This window comes from Pinus tabuliformis, chromosome 6 (genome assembly GCF_031772625.1).
Source record: "Pinus tabuliformis cultivar Carrire ecotype Pingquan chromosome 6, CPIR1, whole genome shotgun sequence".
Taxonomy (NCBI): Eukaryota; Viridiplantae; Streptophyta; class Pinopsida; order Pinales; family Pinaceae; genus Pinus; species Pinus tabuliformis.
In genome coordinates this window covers 362,718,515-362,726,776 of record NC_142292.1, presented here as the reverse complement: position 1 = coordinate 362,726,776, position 8,262 = coordinate 362,718,515, and positions in this window count along the sequence as shown.

The following is an 8,262-nucleotide window of genomic DNA, read 5'->3' as shown; positions in this document are numbered from 1 at the left end:
ATCTTGATGTTACACGTATCATACTAATTTGGATTGGTCTATGCAAATGGTTAGGGTTATGACATTCAGGTATGAGTTAATATGTTGTGATATTATGTCATACTAATATAGACTGGTTGTGAAGATGTGATTATTATGTATGAATGATAATTGTTATGAGTTTATGATGTGAACATGTTAGCTAGTTATTGTTATGGATATCATGACCTTATTTATGGATGAGTTGATATGTTGTGAAGTTATATCGTGCTATTCTAGCTTGATTGTGCAGACAAGGTAGCCTCCCCTAAGATATATTAAGGTACGAATTTTCTTATGTTGTATATTTGGTGCTTGACTATTTGATTATGTTGTCTATTTGGTGTTTCAGTGTTTGGTGTCTATTATGTCGTCTAGTTGATTTATCTAACATGGTACATTTATAGTTTATTTTAATGTTTGATTAATTGCATGATATGAGTATACGTCAGTGTTACACAGTATTTTGTCACACTTCCTGTTCACTTCCTGTTCCACATCTCGAAGTGCCAAAATATTGACAATTGTGAAGTGTACTCATCATGAAACACATACTAAAACATCCATGAAAAATGGAAGAAAAACTACGCTGAGTCAATTTTGAAGAAGGTTGACTGAAACCCTAAATTTTAGGATCAACACTCTTTGCTCCACTGCTTGCCCGTGCTGATGGTAGGCTACAGTTCATTAACCTAGTGCTACAAGCGCAGGTTTTGATATGAAATCTCGTGCTGAGCCTCTTTTGGCAGGTTTTCTCAAAATGGAGGAGAAGCTTCATATGCTAGAAACTTCGAGAAACAACGAATTGGATGTTGTTGGGTAGAGGTATGGTCGAGCTCTCCCAGTTGGATCTCTTGATTCTACATTTAAGGGCCTTCCCCTTGAGATGCTGACCTTCCTCCCTCTTTTGTGGATCCCTAACTCCTTCTCCCTTCCTATAAATCAAATCCCTTCCATCCCCAAATGGTTGGTCATTGATTGCATGCATTCCTATGCTGAGATTATGCCTAAATGATGCCCATCTAACTTGGAGAAGGAGTGCTTGAAGAGTGTTGGCTTGGACTTAGACATCCACCAAAAGGAGGTCTCCAACATCAAGGAAATGGTTGTATTCTCCCTTTTTATTCATTAATATATACATTTGATGTTCACTTTCCATAAATGTCTAAATATTTATGCATATAGCTTGATATTCCTTGATCTATGAAGTAGTTTATGTTTGATATATACTATGTATGCTCTTGTATCTTGGATTGTCCTTTGATCTCTCTTGCTAGCACTTGGGCGTAAGGAACAAGCAAGGAGTTATCCTGGAAGCTAAGGGATTGAAGTCATCATCAAAGGATTGAGCAATTAGCATTAGAGTGAGGTAGTTTTCTCTCTCTCTTTTCATTTTTAAACATAAGCTAGGAAAATATTCATTAGTTTTTTCAGTTTGTTGCTAGACCCACTCATAGGGCTAGAGAGATTGCCTTTGTCCGCCGAGGGGATTTATCTTCACAACAAAATGACGACTCCGCTGGGGATCGAACCTAGAACCTTTGGTTTCACAGATCACCGAACACAACATTCACGGAAATTGGCCACCATACGTTAAGTCCTTGGTTTTGGCTAAGGTGTATATTGCGGTTCACAGATACTTGGTAAACCCTCTTGCCTAGATTACCCTTTTTTATTTAATTTTTGTTTTTAATTTCTAAAATTTACTGCCCATAATAACATGTCTTACCCATGCAGTTCTCCTTGGCCTTATTAATGGTAAATTTTAATTGAAGCTCAAATAAATCACCTCCTCTCTTTTCGTCTTTGAGAAAAGGTCACCATCGCAGAACCGTTGAGTTCACCTCACATATCCCGTTCACATTCTGACATTGAAGGGTCAACACAAGGAGTCCATCCCGAGATTCCAGAGTCACTTAAAGGTCAAGGTTTTGAACTTGGAATTGTCTCGAGTATTCAATCCCTTGCTTCTCGTCCTCCACCTCGAGAATCATTGTCATCATCTCAAGAATATAACCCAAAAAGTCTTGAGGTTCCTCAATAATTTTTGTTGTTTCCCTTAAATCCACTTTACGATCCTTTGATCATATCTCCTCAATGCCCATATAGTCTATTTGATAATCCTGACTTACCTAAGGAACTTTCTCCTCGTTCTATGCGGATTCCTCCTCACCAACTGTTTCCACCCATGGCATCAAAAGGTGATATTCCAACCTCTCCTCGAGATCCTCCTGTGGAAGTCTCAACCACCCATACTCCAGGTATTGGTGATGAATCTGAATATCACTTTCCACCTGAAGGCTTTCCAAATGTGTCCTCTCCTCATATGGGGAGTGGGCCAACTCCACCACTTGAAAGTAGTGAACCCTTATTCCCGCCAGGTTATACCTCTCTTGGTCATTTAGTTTCAGGTACTATAATTGCATATTCACTTTATCATCATCCAATATGGTCATCTAGTGCTACGCCTACCTATGGCATGTTCGTTTCGAATGTGGCTTCCCAAATTCCTATTCAAACTGTGGTTTCTTCGGTTCTTATTCAACCTACAACCACGGTTGGGACAATTAATGTACCTATAGGTTCTTCAACTCCTATTTCGACCTCTATAGTGGTTACGCCTCCTCCAGTGAGTGGGAAATATGTACCACCCCCTATCCCACCATATGTGGGGCAACCACCTCCTCCATATGTGCCTCCTGTTTCTAGTGGAGCCTATGTGAGTGGATCCCAAACTGACATTATGGGAGCAAGTCAAACTGTTGGTAGTATTCCTTCTGGATCTGGTCAAATTCCTTATCAGCAGCCTCTTTCATCTCAAATACCTTACCAATAGCCATAACCTCTTTATGGTTCACAACAACCTCAAAATCCACCTTTCAATCAACATGTAGGATCCCAAATGCAGTCTGGTCCTAATCCCTCATTTGGGTTGTCTGGTCAATTTCAGATTGCTTTTGGAACTTATCCTTTAGGAGTTGGTAATCTTTTGCAACAATGACCATTGTAGCAGCAAGGAACCTATCAAATTCCACAAGGAACCTATCAGCAGGAAGGACCTTTTGTAAAACAAGGACCTTACGTGCAACAAGGGTCTTATAAAAAACCATTGCAGCAGCAAGGTCAACCTTGTATCAACAGGGTCAACCATTGCAACAACAAGGTCAACCATTGTAGCAGCAAGGTCAACCCTTGTATCAATAGGGTCAACCATTGCAACGGCAAGGTCAACCATTGCAACAACAAGGTCAATCGTTGTATCAACAAGTTCAACAGTTGCATCAACAACCCTATACTCAATACTCTTCACAGGCTGTCTATCCCGCTTATGGTTCTAAATGACCTTTGTCGGGTCAATATCAAACTTTTCTGGGTCAGAACCCACCTATGTGGACAAACTCGACCTTTGTATGGTCAAAATTCCTCCCAGTGGGGGCAATATCAAAATCCCTATGGTCAAAATCTTCCACTATGGCGGCAAAATCAGTACCAAAAACGTTGGAATCCTCAATCTGGACTTATCAAAGGTCTTTCATGCCTTTTAATCCTTAATTTTCATTTTTAGCTACATTGTAGTTATCAGATGTGTTGAGGCTCACAAACAACCCAATATTTCATTCACCATATTAGCATCTGGTTCCTACCAAAATTCTTAACAATTGTAAAATTCGAAGGGAAGTCTAGAGAAGACCTCCAAGCTCATGTCATGACCCACCATTTATGGTGTTCATCCAACTCTTGGGTCGACGATTCCATTCGATTGCGTCTTTTCTAGCAAACCCTAACGAGTGTTTTCGCCAAATTGTACATCGTGTTACCTCGAGGTGCCTTTCATGATTTCAACAATTTGGTTATGGATTTTTTTACTCACTTCCAACAACCAGTTCGGTATGAAACTGATACCCATATCCTAACATCTTTGAAACAGAATACTGCTACCTACATCTCTAATCACATACATGAATGGAGGCATCGACATTGTCTTATTAAGTTTGAAATCCCTAATGAGATTTTAATCGAATGGTTTACTAATTCATTCATTAATCAAATCACCAAAGACATAACTATGGGTGGTTGTGTGACTGAAGAACAAGCCATCGCCTGTGCTCAGTATATAGATTTGGTATATTCACAACCTAGCACGCTTTATGGTCTCTTACTCGATTCTCTGCAACCTTCAATTGTTCTGACATATTCTAAACCTGTGGAGACACCACCCGTTGATGGTATTATTGGGTCAGTAGCTCAAAATTCTAGTAATGCTTCTTCTGCTTCTATGGAGAAAAAATTTGTTCCAACTACTGCACCTTCTCATCCCTCGAATACTGCAAAAAATCTTGGTAAAACTTCTAAGGTGAATGTTGTCCAATCTACCACATCAGGCAAAGCCTCGAAAGGAAAAAAGAAGGATAAAGGCAAGGCTAAATTTGATACCCCTAAACAGGATTCTCCTAAATCATTTATTGATGATACATCCAAATGCAAGCCGAAATATCCTTGTCTTATATGTGACGAAGATCATTATACCAAGGATTTTCCCCATTGTGTTGAGGTTAGTATTCTATTAAAAGGCACCCTAGGGACACATGTTGTTTTGAAAGAACCCTTTCTGTCACAATAGACTTCACTGGTAGATCATCCTCAATCATCTACATCTTCAGGCTCTCAAGTTTTTGTGAGTGGAACGACACCTGTATCTGTTGCTACTCTATTAAAAGATTATTAGACTCCTACCAAACACATTGTGGAAGATGATTCCACTAATACATTTTCTACTTCCACTTCACCCAATTCTGGTCCTCTTCATATTGAACGACCTAGTAATGAATCCGTTATCCGACCACCTCCGAAAAGTGTTCTTTGGAATTCATCATATAATCTTGAATGCATGAGCTGCTCAACATTATAATATTGTGGAAGATTTAGCTCAAGCGCCTTTGACGATGTTAGCTTTGGAAGTCCTTAAGACTTTCCCATCGCAAAGGAAATAAGTACTATCTGCCATTGGAGGGATTGATACTGCAGATTCAAATCTGATTACTTTTGATCTCGAAAACGACATTCCTCATCTCTCGCGTCATCTTGCCTTTTTGATACAAGTTATTATCAAAGGGAAGACTATTCATAGGATTGTTATTGATGAGGGTGCTTCTACTAGCATCATGTCCCTTTCATGTTGGAAAGATATTGGCTTTCCACCTCTCAACCACTCCCTTAATACATTGGAAGATTTCGATGGTAGAGGTTCTCATCCATATGATATTCTCAAAGACTTTCCAATTTATTTGGAAGGAAAAACCGTTAACCTGAAAGTAGAAGTTGTCGATGCCAATCTGAATTACAATTTCATAGCTAGACCCATGCAATGTTTTGCATGGTTTCTACTTTATTTCAAGTGCTCTATTTTTTTCATCAAGGGAAAAGAGTCACTGTCGATCAACTTGCATTGTTTTCTTCCAACTCCTCGAATGGTAATGTGACATATGTTGGGAATACTGATATCCCTTACGAGAGTGTTAGGGTGGGTATTTTTAAAGACTCTTCCCTTATGGGAAATTTTTCCCTTCCACCTCTGAACGTCGCTTCGATTAACATGATCTCGACTCATCATGATCCTTAGCTTGTTCACCATCCTGATCAGATTGACAGTTTCCCCGTAGAGAAAGCATATCAGGCTGTCATTTTGGCTTCTGCGACAACTATTGAAATTCATGATCATTTTAGTATGAGTCTAGATGCATATTCGTAATCTTCCTGGCTCGGTTCTTCGGATTCTCCGGATCCTTTGAATGAGACATTTCCAACTGATGATAGTATCTCAGAAGTTATGTCTCTCAAGGAAACTCCATGGAATGATGGCCATCATCATTCCTCGTTTGTCCCAAGCTTTGGCAATATTTCTTTTTGTCTAGAAACCATTGTTTTCGATGTACTGACTCATCCAATTCAGACAGATATTTTGGTTCATGAAGTGTTGCCCGATGGAAACATGGGAAACATTTAAGCTACAATTCCCATCAACATCTCTATCAAACCAGGGATTGTCAAAAATATCCATATTGGGGTTTCTTATTCTCCATATGAGATCAAGATTTATACCGCCCTCTTCAAAGAATTATGTGATGTCTTTGCTTGGTCATACAAAGAGATGCCTAGAATAGATCCAAGTATAGTAGTGCATGAGAAATCTACTTATCTGAATGTGAAGCTTGTTCATCAACGTGTTTGTCCCATACACCCTAGAAAGGCAGCTGCCATAAAGGGAAAAGTTGAAAAAATTCTTAAAGCTGGTTTTATTTATCCTATTCAATTGGCAGATTGGGTCTCGAATATTGTTCCTGTGACTAAGAAACAAGGAACTATCTATGTTTGTGATTGATTAGCCGACTCCCTTTATAGATCAGATCATTGAAAAATGTGTCGAGAGTGAGATTTTTTCTTTTATGGACGGTTTTTCTGGATACAACCAGATTAACATTCTCCTTGTCGATCAACATAAAATTTCTTTCATTTGTCCTTGGGGAACCTTTGCTTACAAAAAACTCCCTTTTGGTCCGAAGAATGCTAGTGCGACCTTCCAACAAGCGATGTCTTATGCCTTTCATGATATTAAGCATATCCTTCAACCATATCTCGATGACTTGCTAACACATTCTGCTAAGCGTCATGAGCATCTTAATATGTTGAGAAATGAGAACAAGAAATTCCAGTTTAATTTGTCCTTGAATTAAATTGTGAATTAAAAATAGAATTATATTCTCATAGCAACTTGTAAATAGTTAATTAAGTTTAATTAACTTAATTATCTTAGGAATTTTGAGTTGGAAGTCTTTTGGAAGTCATGTATATGTTCTCTCTAAATTTTAGGGGTCCAATATGAGTTTAGATTGAGTTGTAATTAGATAACTCAGTTAAACTAGTTCTAACTGTTTGTTGAACTAGTAGAGCATTAACAGTCGGTTAGTGCACTGGTGCATCCACGGGTGCTACTCTATATAACTGAAGATTCACTCATCAAAAACTCATGCATGTCATTTATGAGAAGGACCCAATTGAGATTAGAGTGCAGGGACAATGTACTATCAGTTGTATGATTTACTGAGTTGTAAATTGTAGGAATTTACAGGGTAAGTTCCTCAGAAAGAACACCAAAAGGACACCGCTCACAACCAAATCTCAAATCAATACACCAGTATTTTTGACGTGGTTAAAACCCTCAAAGTGCAAGGAGGGAAACAGTCCACGGCCTGTCCCAACGTGGGTACTACAGGCAATTTATTAATCAAAGAATGAAAATTTACATAAGCTTCTCTCATGCACGGATTACCCGAACAATGACCCTCCATGCGCTTTAAATAGAACTCATGGACCAATCGGGTGTCAAGCCACGGATCAAGTGTCGGTAATACCGAGGTGAGAGTGAACCGTCGGATCACTACATATCGTGACCGTCAGATTGTAAGTTACAAAATGTACAACGGTAAAGAAACACACTTTACCTAACTCTAACCTAACTCTATACTAGACCAAGTTGAACTTAACTATATCCTATGTGTTAGAATATCCTAACATCCCCCCTTAAGAACAACTTGGGATAGGATTGAAGGATTTACAAATATGACACAATAGGAGAAGGAAGGAGGCACTAGAGCCTATCCCCCCTTAGTGACAACTTCCTGAACTCCAAGCATATATCGAAGTTTAGTGAACTTCGCCTCTGTGAGAGCCTTTGTGAAGATTTCTGCAACCTGATCATCTGTTGGACAATATTGCACTTCAAGAACATGGTCATGAATGAGCTTTCTGATGAAGTGCATGTGTAGTTCAATGTGTTTGCTGCGCTGATGTTGGACTGGATCTTTGCATAGCTGAATGGCACTTTGATTATCACACCAAAGTGTGGTTGGATGCTGCTGCTCAAAGCCAAACTCTGATAGGATCTGACGAAGCCACAAGGCTTCCTTACTAGCTTCCACGGCACCACGATACTCTGCTTTTGCTGACGAAAGAGAAATGGCAGCCTGTTTCTTACAAGCCCATGTAATAGGTCCTGAACCAAGAGTGAAGACATAACCGGCAGTAGACTTCCGATCATCATGGTCACCAGCCCAATCAGAATCAGTGAAACCAATTAACAGAGGAGCTGCTTTGGCACTGTAATGAATCCCAAACTGTACTGTACCTCGAACATAACGAAGGTCTCTTCAGAATAGCCACAGGTCCCTAGATCGAAACTTGCTCCGA